Consider the following 15,630-nt stretch of genomic DNA (forward strand, 5'->3'; position numbering starts at 1 on the left):
ACAGACAGAGCTTCCAGACAATGAGAGACCTCATCCCACAGAAGTTTCATGAGTCTCAGTAGTGTTATAAATGGTGTAAATTCATCCAGCTTTGGGTCATCACTCCTGTCCACGTGTACCCCAGCACAAACCCATAGCCTGTTAAATGCCAGTGGAGCATTGTCATGGTCACCCCCTAGTTTCTTAGCTTCAGCCATTGATTTTGGTTGCAAGTTAAAGTTTCTCTTGAGTTGGTTTGGGGGTTTTTTTGTTGTTTGGGTTTTTTTGTTTTTTTGTGTTTTTTTTTTTTTTTGTTTTGGTTTTTTTGTGGTTTTTTTGTTTTGTTTTTTTTTTTTTTTTTGTTGTTTTGTTTTTTTTTTTAATCTGGGTCAAGTTGTTTTCATGTACCTCTATGGAAAATGTCCCACAATTACAGAATAAAGTTGCTTCCAGTAAATACACAGCAAACATGAACCCAGGGACAATGGCACCACCTATTAGGAAGAGCCACCTGGGTGCAGCAGTCTCCTTGTGAACCACAGATCATCCTATCTGAGCCACACACCTAACCCTTTTCAACACCAGACAAGTTTGTACAACATCATGGAACTCAAGCGGTTTGGTTGAAAGGGATGTCAAAGATCATCCAGGTCCAATCCTTCCACCATGGGCAGGGACACCTTCTGCTAGACCAGGTTGCTCAGAGCTCCATTCAGCCCGGCCTTGAACATTTTTATGTATTTAAAAGCTAGGAAGAAATATATCAACTACATTCAGAGCTGAAGAAAAGCAAAAATTCTTGCTGCCAATATTGCTTTAACTGCTACAGAAAATGCTTTCCCCATTTGCTTATACTGGAAAAGTAATTTCTTTGCAGAAGGAGAGAAATTAATTTTGGGACAGAACCTTAGGTTATATCAGCTGAATTACACTGATCTACTGATCAAAGACAAGACTTCATTAACTTAAAACAAAATGCTGGAATTCATTTTTAAGTGATAATGCAAAACCTACACAGAGTAGACCCCTCCAGTATGGTGAGAAGAAAGAACTGTCTCTTCCAGTGAAGTTGCAGATTCATTTTCATAAATTTATGAAATACTTCTCAAGCTAGTGGGAGTTGCTGTGCAAAGAACTTCAGTGCATTTAAAACACTCTTAAAGGCATTAACCTCCCACATTTTATGTTACAGTGTTCCCTAGGTAACCTTGGGGCAGGAACACCTCACTCCACAGTGCTCATTCCCCCAAGAGGCTGTTAGAAGGAAAATCACCCCAAGACAGCAACAGCATTCAGACATCTTCCCTTTGAGTTACACCCTCATAACATCAGTAATATCAATTTATCTTTCCTCCATTTAAATCAGAATCTTCCTGTTACAAGTGGTTAGACACACACACACACAAATAACCTTAACAGAGCACATATAACTCATATAACTTAAAAAATAAACAAACCCTTCAGCAAGCCAGGGATAATTGTGTAGGCAGATGAAGATCGATGGTGAATCCCAGGGTACTGAAATAGTAATTAAAAATAAACAAACAGGAGATAAAAATAGAACTTAAGCAAAATATTTTCCCATAAGGGTTATACAGTAGTCAAGCACCCTATCAAAAACAGCAGGAGAAGCAGACGTTTCTTTCTATTTTAAGTAAAATGAGATTCATTTTCCAGTAGAAAATGGGCTGCAACCCCCAATTAAGTCAATTATCAAAGCCAGAATAAATTCCAGTTTTTTGAAATTGGTAAATACTCATCATTTTTGAAAAATTCAGAGAGAGCCTGTCCTTGACTATGCAAAACCTGTGAGTGTGACTTCTGCAATGCACACCAGTCACACCCTCCTCTGCCACCTAAAAGGCCATGAGGAACATGGTGTTAAATGCCTCAGCCCAGCTCCTCTGCCTGACTTATTTAACACAAAATCAGAATGCAAGTTCAAATAAGTGTCTACTTAAATGACACTCCCCTGAAAATGAGAGTGGGTATATTGTGGCATCACTTCAAACAAAACACAGACACACTGGAAATCTTGCTTTAGCTTTCTCTTCTTCTGTACTCTGAGAAATGTGATGATCATTAATAGGTGATACAAGAATTCAGTGTGATACACAGACCCACAAAAGGACACTCCATCACCGTCCAATAATGTTCCTGGTGCATACAATCTTTGTGTTTTGCCTTTTGGGAGTAGACTCAGTTTAATTTCAAGTGCAAAATTTAGAAATAAAAAGGAAGGGCTAAAACAATAAGGAACATCAGCTTGCTGGGTTTTTTTGCTTTTATGTATAATTTCTAATTCTTCATTATAGTGAAAATGCTTTGCGCAGTTTCAGTTAAACAGCTTTCATCAACACTGTACAGAGTAATTTTGAGTCTTAGAAGATTCTAACTCATAGTTAGGTATACAAAAACAGGGTATTTTCTTACTTTAGAAACTATGCATCATGTCCAAAAATCACACTTAAATACAGAGGGGGACAGAGGAGTTCAGCATCTATGGTAGCAACTGCTTTGGACTATCTACATTTATATGAATATTGTTCCAGTTTGGCTGATGCTTGTTCTGTTGTGTTTGTATCTTATGGATAAATCATGTTCCTCGAGAAATATCCCAGTTCAACAGCTGTGCTAAAACACTGCAACCCAGCCACTGTAGGTGCACCATAATTCAATTTTGCATATTGGTACCATCTTTTCTTTCTATACACTCTCCACATTATCCATAAAATCCACTATAGAACTGAGACGAAAACCAACACGAGACTTGGACCAAAAAAAAAAAAAGGAAAAAGGAAATAATTTAGGACAGCAGCAGCAGAGCCAAGTGTAATTCACAACTGAGCACCTTAAAATCCAGAGTTTTCACACTCTGGTTTGAAAAATCTGCGCAATATATACAGCTTCTCTCTAATAAGATCAGGGCTCTGAGATGAGCCAAACCTACCCACTGCTTAGCTGGCACTGAATTTGCTAACACATTTTTCAGACTCATACTTACTAACAGAGTCTTGAAAAGCTCTGCTGAGGTCAATGAGGGCAGGAATTCTGAAGTCTTACTCCCTAGTTTTACAGACTGTGGGTTTTTTCTATCCAATCAGCACTTTTCTATAACAAAAACAGGAGCAGTCCTTGGCCACTGCTTTCACAATAAAGTTCATTCTAATACTGATGAAAGAAAAGCACAAGTGTCCTCAAATTCGTCTAAAATTCACTTTTTTGATTGCAAAATGGGGCAATGAGAACTGCTTTATCATAAACAAGAAAAATTAGCAGTGACCAAGCACAAACTGTTTCAGAATTGATGGAGGTTGGCTGAGCAAAAGTGCTGCTGAAAAAGCCCAGTCACAAAGAGCCAGCTGGTGAGCTCTGGGGTGGAATTTCTCAGGAGAGCTCAGTGCTCTGAGCTCATGGCAGTTCTGTCCTTGGTGAAGCTCTTGGATTTTAGCTCTGGCCTTGGACCACAACACCAGAACCGATGGAGAGGTAAAATGGTATGCAAAGAAGTTAGAGGTGTTCAAGTCAGCAGGAACTAATTTAATTTAGAATCATAGAATAATTTAGGTTGGAAAAGACCTCCAAGATGATCAAGTCCAACCTTTGACTGATCACCACTTTATCAACTAAGCTATGGCTCTAAGTGCCACACCCAGTCATTTCTTGAACACCTCCAGGAATGGTGACTCCACCTCCCTGGACAGCCTGTTCCAATGTTCAGCAATCCTTTCCATGAAGGAATCTTTCCTGATGCCCAGCCTGCATCTCTCCTGGCACAGCCTGAGGCTATGTCCTCTTGTCCTGTCACTAGATTTAGCTTATTTTTAGTCCACAGGAACTACCTGACATCCCATTCCCAGTTTCTAACATTTGTCTTTGAGAACTTCCGGAAGAGCAGAAGTTCTGGTATGCCAGAGGAAGGGCATGCAGCAACCCAAACAACTCATGATTAGAGGTTAGACTTGGGGTACTCAATGTTTTCTTTAAAAACAGGCACCAAGCTTCAGCTGCTGTAAATTTTTATTATTCAGAGTGCTAATATAGCATAACTATGCTATGAACAATGTGGAGTTAATGGAAATACCCAAGCATGTCCCAGAATGGGAAACAAAGGTGCAAGTAATCTCAGGCTTCAAAAGTTAAACCAAGTTATGGTAGCAGGAGAAACTAATACTGGCTAATCACACCTCACTGCTGGACTTGTTCTATCTCCTTACTGTGTATATTGGCTTCTTCAAGAGCCAGGCATAGACAGTGTGATCAAATACAGCCATTTCAGTGCCCTGTCAGTGCTAATGCTCCACAGAAACACTCCAGCAAGCCAGGAAGTTAGAGGTTAATTCACCTGAACACATGAATTGAATTGTCTCGCCTGGGGAGAACTGGAAAATGAGCGAGTGAGGGATATAACTGTATTTCTTATCATACAATTCTGTCATTTTACCTTTGGTTATTTAAGTTACTGAGAAGATTCAAAACAAGTATGGAAAAATACTGCACCGATCCACATTGTGCGACTGCAAGTGTCAGATACCTTGTCTGAATTAACATCCTCCAGCCCAAAAGCACCACTTAAACCTCAGTGTAATATTTCCTGTAATCTTCATACCACACTCATATCCTTGTCAAAGTATGTAGCTATGCATGAACCCAGCAACATAAAAAATTGGAGTAATGTAGGACTATATTAAATTATGCGTAATAGAAGAGCGAGTGGCAGATGGTATTGTAGAGTATGCTGAGATACTGGTATTTATACAATAAGCATTAAAATAAATGTGTCTGGATAAAGGAGGTTTTTCGCAGGTATGACGCACCTGACGCTGAAATAAATGTTTATTTTCAGGTTACATGCATCATGCACAAGTTATTTTAGACAGATTTGCATCTGTCACATGGCAGGATTGATGTGACACAAATGCAGACAGTAGTAAAGGGAGCTCACAGTAGCAGGTATTGGAGACAGACAACTATTAGGAGACAAAGGCTTCATAAAACAACAGCACAGAACAAAAAGAAAAACCTAGCAACATAAGGAAAAACAGGAGGGACAATAGGAGGTGGCAAAATGCTTCAAAACGCTTGAAAAATGAGATCAGGAAGTTAAAAGGGACCTGTCCTGGAAAAAAATTACTGCAAGATATAACAGCAGCTGCTATGGAATGTGGCAGCCACTTAGGAGAGATGGAAAAACCCTCCTGCCCTTCACTCTACTCATCCCAATGAATGGCAAGACTCAAAGGCAGGAAATGCTGTCACAAATCACACCAGTGACCCTGCTCCAGTCCTCTCCCTCTGGGCTTGCACTGATACCCTGATACAGAAGTGGTCAAATGAGGTGTGGGTCCCTTCCCCTGTTCTCATTAAAACAATATATAACAAAAATCCACTGCAAACAGCAGGTATAGCATTGCCTTAAACTACCCTGGCAATATTTCCCCACAGCTGTAAACAAATTTTTAGCCTTCAAATCTGTTACCCTAAATAGATGCCCATGTTCCTCAGCTTATAAAAGCATACAAAGATGGGCTTACAAAGAACCTCCCATATTTTTGTCTCAAAAAAAGAGCTCTAGGAGGAGATGGGTCACATTATATTCTGCCAGGTCTTACTTGGAAAAAATTCAAATAATCCCATGGGAACCAAAGCAAGAGTTTGAGTGACAGGTGGTAAGAACTTGGTGGGGATAACAGTGATATTTTGCTCATAAGGAATATTAATGATGGAGGAAGAATGCAAATAGCCCAGCTTCTGAATGGGAAGGGAGCATTCCATTCTGCAGTGCTCCAGACACACCAACGACCCTGCATGTTTGAGCAGTTGTCCAGCCTTTTATCACTTTGTGATAACATCACTGCTTAGTTTACCAGGCATGTAGCTCAGACACTTTGGGGTACTGGGGGAGGTGAAGTGTCCATGCACAAATTAAGCATGTTTTTTTCCTTTACAAAACATCAGAAATAAAATGAATTTAAAGTCTCGTTCCACTGGTGCATTTAGAAGCTCCTCAAATAGTCTATTCCAATTGCACAGCAATTCTATAAAACAAAATGAATAGCACAAATCCAGCAAATATATCTCCTGCCAAGATGAGCTCTCCTGTTTTAAAATCTTTTATAGCATCTAATGTATTTATTTGCATCAGGAGGGCATTATGCCAGTTAACATCTGTGTTCTCTAGAGTTGGTAATTCGGCCTCCCATAACTAGTCATCAATTCTGCATGAAAATACACAACTGTCTTTCCACTATAGGTTCTATCTGCTGCCCAAATTTTCCATGCACATTTAGAGAAATAGTTAGTGAAATACTTCTGCATAAAGAGATACAGACAGGAAAGGACAATTCAAACATCTTCAGACTCCCCACTCCCACCTACTGATGTCATTTATGGACCTTTGTATTCAGAGCTGATATTTCATTATGAAAAAATTAAAGACCAAATCTTCTCCTAGTATAAATTGACATGGCGTCTTTGAAAGGTACAGGATATTTCCCAGATGTCCATCAGCTAAAGGTTCGGTCCTGAAACCCTAGGGCAGTTCACAGCACACAAAATCAGCAAATGCATGTATATTTTAATGTGGTTTAAATTACCTTAACTAACAACAAAATCAATGCAGGTGTCGCCTCCTGAAAGGCAGACGTAATTTCACCAAAAGTAAGGAAATTCTCCTGGTTTATAACAGAAAAACTAGGTGCCAGAATTGTAATCATACTCAATCTCTCTTCAAATTTAGGTGCCTGAATACCTTTCTGTATCTAGCATTAAATGAGCAGGAAAGAAACCCAGCCTTTGCCAGTGAGAAATGATAAAGGAGAATCAAAGTCATAAGAGACAAAGAAAGGAACTGAGATTTGGCCAAGATCGTGAGCAACCGGGTGGATCCAAGGTAAGCCATGTGCCAAGCAAAATTATGTAGGTCATTATAATGCAATGAAAGAACCAATTTTGTTTTCAGCATCACCACAAACTTTCCTTCCTCGGATGACCTTCCTGCCAGCCTGGCCAACCCCAGGGTGCATCTGCACCACTCTGCTCACTGGTAACGTCCTTAAAGGTTGTGAGCTAAAACTCTGCCTAGAACACCTAAACTTCCAACTCTCAGCCCTAAAATTCAATTATTGGGATGATTGGCTTGTCAATGTCTGTCCCCTCTGTACCTGATTTTAGGAGAAAAACTTCTAGCACTGTACTTTCTGTAAAGAATTACGTTGCAATTGGAAACCCAAGAACTCTGTATTCTTTGCACACAACCATCAGAGAAAATGCCTGCCCAACAGCATGGTCTGGTGACTATCCTACTAATTAGTGAACCAACCACTGCCTAAATGACAGGTGGTTCGTAAAGGCCACTTACAGATGGCCTGGGGAGTATTAGCAGAAGGACAACAGGCCACTTTTCACTGCCTCACTCAGTGTTTGCAGTGCACATTTTATTGTCTGACTGTTTCCCCAAGACCCTTTATGACTTCATGCTTGGAATCTGTGCTTTGGTTTCTGCATAGCTTCAATTGTACAAGAAAATAGCTGTGTAGCACTCCAGCAATCAGAACAAGGGATTTCAGCTGAAGTGCCATGTGCTCTGAATACCCACAGAAGAAATATCCTAGAATGATGAGGTCAACGACATACCCAGCATCTCCTAGAGAAAACACATACCAGTTTTTACTGCTTCTTGAGAGGTTTGTGAGCCAAATTATAGTTCCTATATTATTGTCAAAACAGTACTTAGGTTCCCAGTTTATTAGTTAGAGGCAGGCATTTTATTCATCTGTTGCAGTTACTGTTTTTTCTTTTTTTTCCTTCAGGTTTGTCTTCAGCTCAGTGTTTTCTCTTGAAATTGCTCATATTTTGAACAAGAAAGCAGATTTATTTTCTGTGATACGTGTTCAGTTGGTGATATCAGAAAATAAGTAGAAGAATGTTATATGGTTTCAGGTTACATGTGGGAGCCAATTTTCTAGGATTAATGGCTCAATTAAATGGAAGTATAACTTCAATATTCTTTTTTAAAATGTGTATCAAATCACACCATCTTTCTCATTCCTGGAAAATGTTTTAGTTATTTTACGGACCAGTGAAGTTCTGAAAGTCAGGTCTTTTTTTGTCTCAATCACAACAGACTAAACTTTCAAGCTTGTGTACATAAAGATTTCTTGCAGGACAATTTATAGCAGTGCAATGTCAGTCAATACCACAGTTAAAGAAACAACTGGGCTTCCACACTAGCTACGACTGTAAATTACTCTTTACCTCACTGCTCAGACTATTAACTCAATTAATCCTTTTGTCCAGAAATCACCACCTTTACAGAGTCTTTACAGATAACTCTCCAACACAGAAGGTTAGAGTGGAGCCATTCAGCCAAGACACCTTTTGGCTTCCCATTCTCAATATAAATACTGAAAGTGGTTCAAATTTGGCTTCATGCATTTAAAACAGGAAATTATGTACTTCTACATTAGCAAAAAAAAAGGCTTATGTTGAGGCTTTTTTGTTCTCACTGCACAGTGCAAGAATCAAAGGCTAATGAGCAAAATTTCTCTGTGAGTAGGTGAGAAATCCTTTGAGTTTTTTCCCCCACTCTTTTCTAAAACTGAACTATGACAGTCAGACTTTTTTTAAATGAAAAGCATTGTAGTGCTGCAGTGTATTCCAGCATGAATACAGCACCAGCCAGAATGAAGGAACCACTAATCTTATGTGATTTTACACAATTCTCCCACACACTTGAGTCATGGTCAAGCTGTTTAGCCTCCATATATTGTGATTAATGTAAGTAGCAAGTGAAATTGCTCTTCTCTGACAGGATATTTTGACTCCACCTTTATATTTTGCAGTTAGCCCAGACCTGAATGCAATGAGAAATGTGATCAGAATCATCTGAGTAGTTCTGATACTTCTGTATAAAAAAGTGCTCTAATATTATTTGGCAGGGACTGCTGCCTCCTAATCATCAGATTCACATCTTCACAACACAGACAGCAACAATAGGCACTGTCATTTCCCCTAGAATTGGAGCACAAAAGCCTTCAATATGTTTGATTTTTCTGTCTCAGAACTCTTGATTTTCCAGGTTATCCCTAAACACAAAACATAGGATTTTTATTGTTCATTTTATAATGAAACATATCAGCATTGTAGCTTATTGTTTGAATGGTAATTAGGTATTTTTGATCTTCTTTTGAATGCTACTTTTTTATTTAAACCCTTTTTGTTGTTGAACAATCTGAAGTATATTCCTGGCCACCACACTACAAACAATTCAATTTGTCAGATGCTGCACCTGTCACTGTTTTGTGTCTCCGCATAAGAACATTGAATTGCATTGCTGCAAATGTCCCTGTTGATCTGCCTCTACCACCTATGTCTGCTTTACAGTTTATGCTGGCATCCATCAATTCTCTCTGTGTTCACCACAGACGATACAGAAACACCTGGCATTGCAAATTCTGGCCACAGTCTGAGCAATACAGACTTAAGGCATTTATTTCTCAAACTTCCCACTCCAACATCTGGAAAAAAGTAGTAACTGCAATGCAAGTTCTTGAATTATACTGCTCTATGAGGAAATCAAGGACTTTTTTGTGCATCTGTATGCATGAAGATCACATATTCTACCAAGAGCAACAGAGCAGGATAGAAGTTCATTGTGCTTTAGTGAAAAGGTCATTAGACATTTGAAACAGTAATTACCTGTATCTATTCACTATCCCCTATGACATCCCTAATAAGAGAGCTCTCTTTTATCATGCCTTTTAGACAGTACATTTCACAGACATTGTAACAAAGAATGCAGGAATATTTTTTATTACTTTTATCTTTTGAAATAAATTATTACATAATACTTTGGGGGGGTATCATCTTTCTTTTATGAACTTGGAATGAGAAGGTGAAATGCCTAGCAGCAAAAATATTGACAAATATTGTTAGACCTCTCTAAAAAAAAGTATTACTTAAACCACAGCGCTCTGGAGGGTTAAAATACCTATTGCTAAATTCTGTATTTGAGAGATAGGAGGAGGCAGCAAGGGGCCACCAGAGTTATCCAAGGCAGAGATATTGCATGATGCTCAGGCTATGATCAGTTGTTTCATAAAAACAAGATCAGACTATGACCAGCAGCAGCTCCAGCCTAGCTGCACTTATCTTTTTTTTCCCTTGTCCCCAAGAAGACACTTAATATAAAATTTAATCATCCAAAATTGTCAAACCCAGGGCTCCCTTATAAAAGGTCCCCTCACTGAAGGGATACAGAATGTTGTTTTTTTGGTTGTTTTTTTTTTTTTAATTAAAGTCTTTGTACTTCACATTCCAAATGCTTTTGGATTTTTTCTCTCTTTTTTTTTTTTTTGTACCTTAAATATAAGTTAAAAATAATTTTAATGGTGATTGCCATGGCAATGAGTAAGCTAAGCTCTCAATATTTGAACTTCCAGCTGACACTCGAGCATTCAGTGTCTTGCTTTGACTGATTTATCACACCCAGTTTAACAGAACAAACCCCACACAACTCTGAGGTTCCTCATGGCTCTACACAGGGCAGCACATGGAGGGATTTGGATCCAGCTGGGAGAGGAACAGGGACACATGAGGTGTAAGTAATTCCTTGAAAGCAGGAGTGCTATGCTTTAAGACATGGGAATGCAGCTGTAATGGCTGCTGCTTTCATCCAGGGGACCGAGGGCTGGGTATGGAGGAGCTGCTCTGCATTTTCCATGGGCACCTCTACCCAACTCCTCCTGCTTTGCCTTTTTCTTCTGAATAAAGCATGTTTCACCTGCATTTTTGCAGAGGCCATAAATCCAGTCCTAAGTGAAGAGGTACAAGTCTCTGGAAATAAACTTGGATGTACTGAATGTGCCTCCATGACTTTGGTGAGATATCAAGAAAATGAACTGACTGATATCAAAAGAAAACTGTTATTGATAAGGCATTAGCAGGAATTTTATATCTCTGCCTTGGTTTTATTAAAGAAATATTATATTTCTCTTCAAATCACTCTGGAATTTGGTATATGCTTGATTACAGGGGCCATAAAAGATGGGTGATCAAGAAAACTTCCAACGTTTTTTCCTGCTTGACTTGCTATATAAAGGGCAAGAAGCCTGATTTTTATAGACCCTAAAATATAAAAAGGACTCAAAATCCAATACACAGCTTTTTGTTGTTGTTTGCTTCAATAAATCTACATTTTATCTTCTCTGCAGTGCACAAGTTTATCTTCCAAACAGCATCCATTTTGAAGATACACTCATCAGCACTGCAGGATAATTTTTTTGAGAAGTGCTGCAGGATTTCTGACTCCTGTGGAGCAGGAATATCAGAATGATATCAAGATTAGAGCTTAAAACATAAGTACAGGAGAGTATATCTGCCCTCACTTTTTGTGACAGACAGTGCTTTGGTGCACAGATGCACTGTTAGAATGCAGAGCCTCACTCCAATCTGTAAGAAAAGCAGCAATATCATGCAGGTGTGTGTTCATAAGGCCAGGTGCAGGCAGACAAGCCTGATTCTGACACCACACATAGCCAGTCACCCATAACTTGCAATTTTTCACTACTTCTGCATCTATATTGCTTCCCTCAAATCAAAACCCCAGTTCATCATACTGCACGTTACCACCAGGACCCATTACCACAGCTTGAGCCTTTATTAAGGTATCAGTATTCTTTCCAGCACTCTTTGCTCCACAATCCCCAATTAAATTACTGCTTTAATTGTCTGCTGTCACTGACAGATAGGTAAGTTCATGTGCTAGCCCACAGCAGCAACTGAAGGTACTTGCCTTAGTGCAGAATTACAGTACAGATTTAAGTGCTCTTTCTTTATGCATAAGGAATGGTCATAAATCATTGCTTCAGTACAATCTGCTTCAAATGTTGTGTTTTGGGGACTTTTTTTTTTTCCCCCTTTTTCCAGGCTGTGATTCACACTTGCACTTGCCACTGGCCTGATTTAAAAGTTACTTTCTGCTTTCCCATTTAAAAGGTCCTTTCTGCTTTCCAATCTTTATCAATATTTTGGGAGTGCTAATATTCACAATGAGCATTTCTCTTAAAATAGAGAGACTTTTTAAAGTAGTTGTTCATATTTTGTGTGCCTGGGAAGCCTTCTTATATTTTAGTGAACATCCAAGAATGAGGAAAAGAGATTAGCACACTGGAGTTAAGTTAGAAAGCCAAGTTCTTTTAGTTTTCTGGTAAATAATACAATTGTTTTACCTGGACTAAGCCTCACCCTGTTCCATGCAGAACAAGAGAAACCAAAAACGATCAGGAGCAATGGCATCCACCTGCACATGGCTAAAAGTGGCAGTGCCTCCAGTCACACAATATTCCTTTTATTCTGTTTTGATTGTTTTATGCAAGATCAGAGATTTAAACTGTGCTGAAGTGCTTTATAGTTCCAGCTAAGTTAAGAACTGACATTTTAATGGTGCGTTTGAGGAATTTATATAGACGAGTCATCTGACCCTAACATGATAGCTCCAGTGTAGCCCGGAGTAATTCAGCCCAGACCCCATGGGGTCAGACGAAATCGTAACTCTCTTTTGGTCTCTGAGCCATTAAAATTCAGCTAGACTGCGAAGTTGACAGCTGTTTACTGTAAGGTTACCTCCTGCCTGCCAAATAACGGGGCTGCTCCTGGCACCTTTCCACCCTGTGAGTTGAGAAAAGGCTTCCTTGTCATCAGAACAGAGCTGAAAACGTCGCGCTCCTCCAGCTGGGAATGCAGGTTCCTTGGAACAGGCTTCAGCAAGACTGAACTGGTCCATTCCCTTACTTCACTTCTTCTCAAAGTAAATGTTATCACAACATTTGAGGGGAATATAACCTCCAAACTGGAATTCTGCCTAGTAATACTAGCAGACCCACAGAAAGATTAAGAGTAATGGCACCTGTTCTTCCAGAGCCTCCTAGCTTTCTCAGGATACCCATGTTGCTGTGAGAGAGAAGACCAGGCTTGCTCCCTTAGCTATAAGTGAAAAAAACACTTTTTCCTTTGTTACATGGAAAAAAAAGAAGCCATAATTTTGTATCATCAGCTGCCAAGAAGATGCATATTAATGATAAAAAAAGACAAATGTCATGTCGAGGTCAAGAAACAGCACAGAAAAGTCAGCATAATCTTCTCATTAGAGCCCCAATCCCCATTTCTCATCATTTTGTAATTCTGTGTTTTACTGTTTCTAAAGACACTCTCAAGACTGTAGGAAACATTTTGCATTATAACAGTATTAGCTAAAAATAGGGTAGGGAATACAACAACAACTCTCCTTTTTTTTTTTGCTTTCCAGCTCTCCTGTGTGCTCTCCGCATAAGCTCATGAGTTTCACTCCCTGCCACAAAGCTTGGGTGTCTCACCAAAGAGGACAGACCCTCCTCATTTTCCTTTGTAGTCAAAACCACATGCTCAAAGGTACAATTCAGAACCACTCACAACATGTGCAAACGAAATCTTCCATTTTTCAGCCACTCTACCTGGGGAAGGTTGCATAAAAAGGAATAAAACTACAAATTCTTCCTCTTGCTATTTTTTAAAAGAAAATAGAGAGATAACTAGTAATTTTTACCCCAAAAAAATGCAGTGTAGCTACCTACCTGCAACAGCAGTGCTGGGCTTCCGATCCGCACAAGGGGAGCTGCCAGTCTACCACCCCAGCTGGCTCAGGTGCCCAACCTAAAAGGTGGAGCCCCCTAAACACCTGTCTTTTTACCATTTGCTGTTAATTAGCTCTAAATTTCTTGCACCTGCCTTGTTTGGGTCTTAGGCTCTGTAAAAGCGACCCCAAGTCCCAAACTCAGTGTGGGAGTTGACTGTGGTGAGCAGCAACTGCTGTGTGGGTGTTTCAGGAGCTGGCTGGGAGGCAACTTACTGATACTTGTAGGTTTTAAGTCACTTGATACTTCTGAAAATCTTATCTAAGTGTTTTGAATACCACCAAATGTCAGCAAAACCAGGATGCAGCGGAGATACTCCTTGTGAACACAAAAAGTGTTTTCACCCTAAAATTTTTCAGTCATATGGAGGCACTGAGCCCAGGTCTAACACCCAAGGCTGAGGGTAGCAGCTATCTGCTGCATGTCATCCCATCCCATCCCTCTCCATATTATCCAGTCTGGGCTGGTACTCTCTTCATCATCCATCAATGGTCAGCTGTTGTGTTCCCCAAAAAAGCAATCTGCACCTTTGCTGGCTGTTAGGTTCACCTGTAATTCCCATTTATTTCACTCGTCTCACTCGTTATTATTTACCAAGCCCTCCTTGGTTACCGTGTTGTTAGTTCCTCTGTTTTCCACGACTAAGATGGATGTTGAGTTCTTAGCAAACAGGGCTGTTCAAGAGATGGCTGTTCACTTCATGCTCTATTGGACTGATTGTTTGGTCTTTTTATAATTAGATCTTTTCTGGTGCTTTTTATTATTTTAATGAATCCTTATTAATGGATGGGGCTAAACAAAAAAGGCTCTCCTCAAGTGTAATGATTTTGAACAGTTAAGAGCAGGACTTCTTATAAAACAACATTCTGGCCTAAAAACCATCTTCAGATTCTACTTGTGCATGTGCAGGAAATTGTTTTGGATGCCATTATTTTTAAAAACTCAAGTAATTTTCTTCATACCAAGATTATTTTCTTCCTCTAATGAGTATTATAAAACCTGTCAGGTCTGAGGCTTCTATCTTTAGTCATTTGTTGGAATTATGCAAGTCCAGAATTTAAAATAGAACATATGGAGCCTCCTGACTCGGTTCAAAAATGGCAGAACTAATTCCATAGAAAGATTTCTCAGAAAAAAGCTGACTTTGAAGCCAAGTGGATCATGGAAAATTTTAGCAAAAAGTATATTTTGAGAAGGTATGAGTTGCTTAAAATGCTGTGTTGCATCTTAATCTTAACTTTAGCATTTGCTATCAGGAATGCTGTAATAACATTATAATTATCTATAATATCTGAGAAATTTTTGTTCATCCTACTTAAAGGTAATGCAGTGTGAGTCACTAAAAATTATAAAACTGAATTGCCATTTTAATTTCAGGATATCATTGCCTCTGCTTTGCACGACCCAGATACACCTAGCTAGGAAGAAAAAATTTTTTATATATATATTTATACACAAGTACACATTTACACAGAGCATTGGAAAAACAGACTCGATAAAATTGAACATCCCTGATCTTTTGGGCAGCATAGTGCTGGACACTGAGAAAAAGTTACTCTGTGAGGCTTCTCCTCCCATCTGTTATTTCTCTCTCTGCTTCTTGGCAATTTTTCCCAGTGACAAGGCGGCGGTGAAGGTCTGAATCCAGCGATCTGAGTGGGTGATATCTATCAATCTTTTGCCACACGTATGCAGCATTGCTAGGCAACAGGTAGCAGCATGACACCCACATCCTGCAATTTCCTTTTGGTGACTGAGACTTTTACTATATTAATTATACTGAACTTTATTTCATGCATTTCAGGCATTAACTTATATTTTTAAAAACTCTTTGGGCTAAGATTACTTTCTGCTTTGTGTTGAATGAACAAATATTGGCAACTGATAAAATCATCATTCTAACAATTGCTAGATATGAATGTGGTACATGAAGTCTTCTAAAATTGCAGATAAGTGTGATATCAGATTATTTTGTGTAGAA

At 39.2% G+C, this 15,630-nt stretch overlaps 1 protein-coding gene across 1 annotated transcript in view; it reads right to left on the reverse strand.

Annotated features, from left to right (window-relative positions):
- Positions 1 to 13,776, reverse strand: part of NLGN1 (neuroligin 1) — a 428,576-nt gene extending 414,800 nt beyond the window's left edge. The window contains exon 1 of the mRNA XM_048314467.1: positions 13,590 to 13,776. The gene's annotated coding sequence lies outside the window, so the exon portion shown is untranslated. The remainder of the gene's footprint in view (positions 1 to 13,589) is intronic.
- Positions 13,777 to 15,630: the final 1,854 nt, after the last annotated feature.

The sequence above is a fragment of the Corvus hawaiiensis genome, chromosome 10, assembly GCF_020740725.1.
Source record: "Corvus hawaiiensis isolate bCorHaw1 chromosome 10, bCorHaw1.pri.cur, whole genome shotgun sequence".
In the NCBI taxonomy this organism is placed as follows: domain Eukaryota; kingdom Metazoa; phylum Chordata; class Aves; order Passeriformes; family Corvidae; genus Corvus; species Corvus hawaiiensis.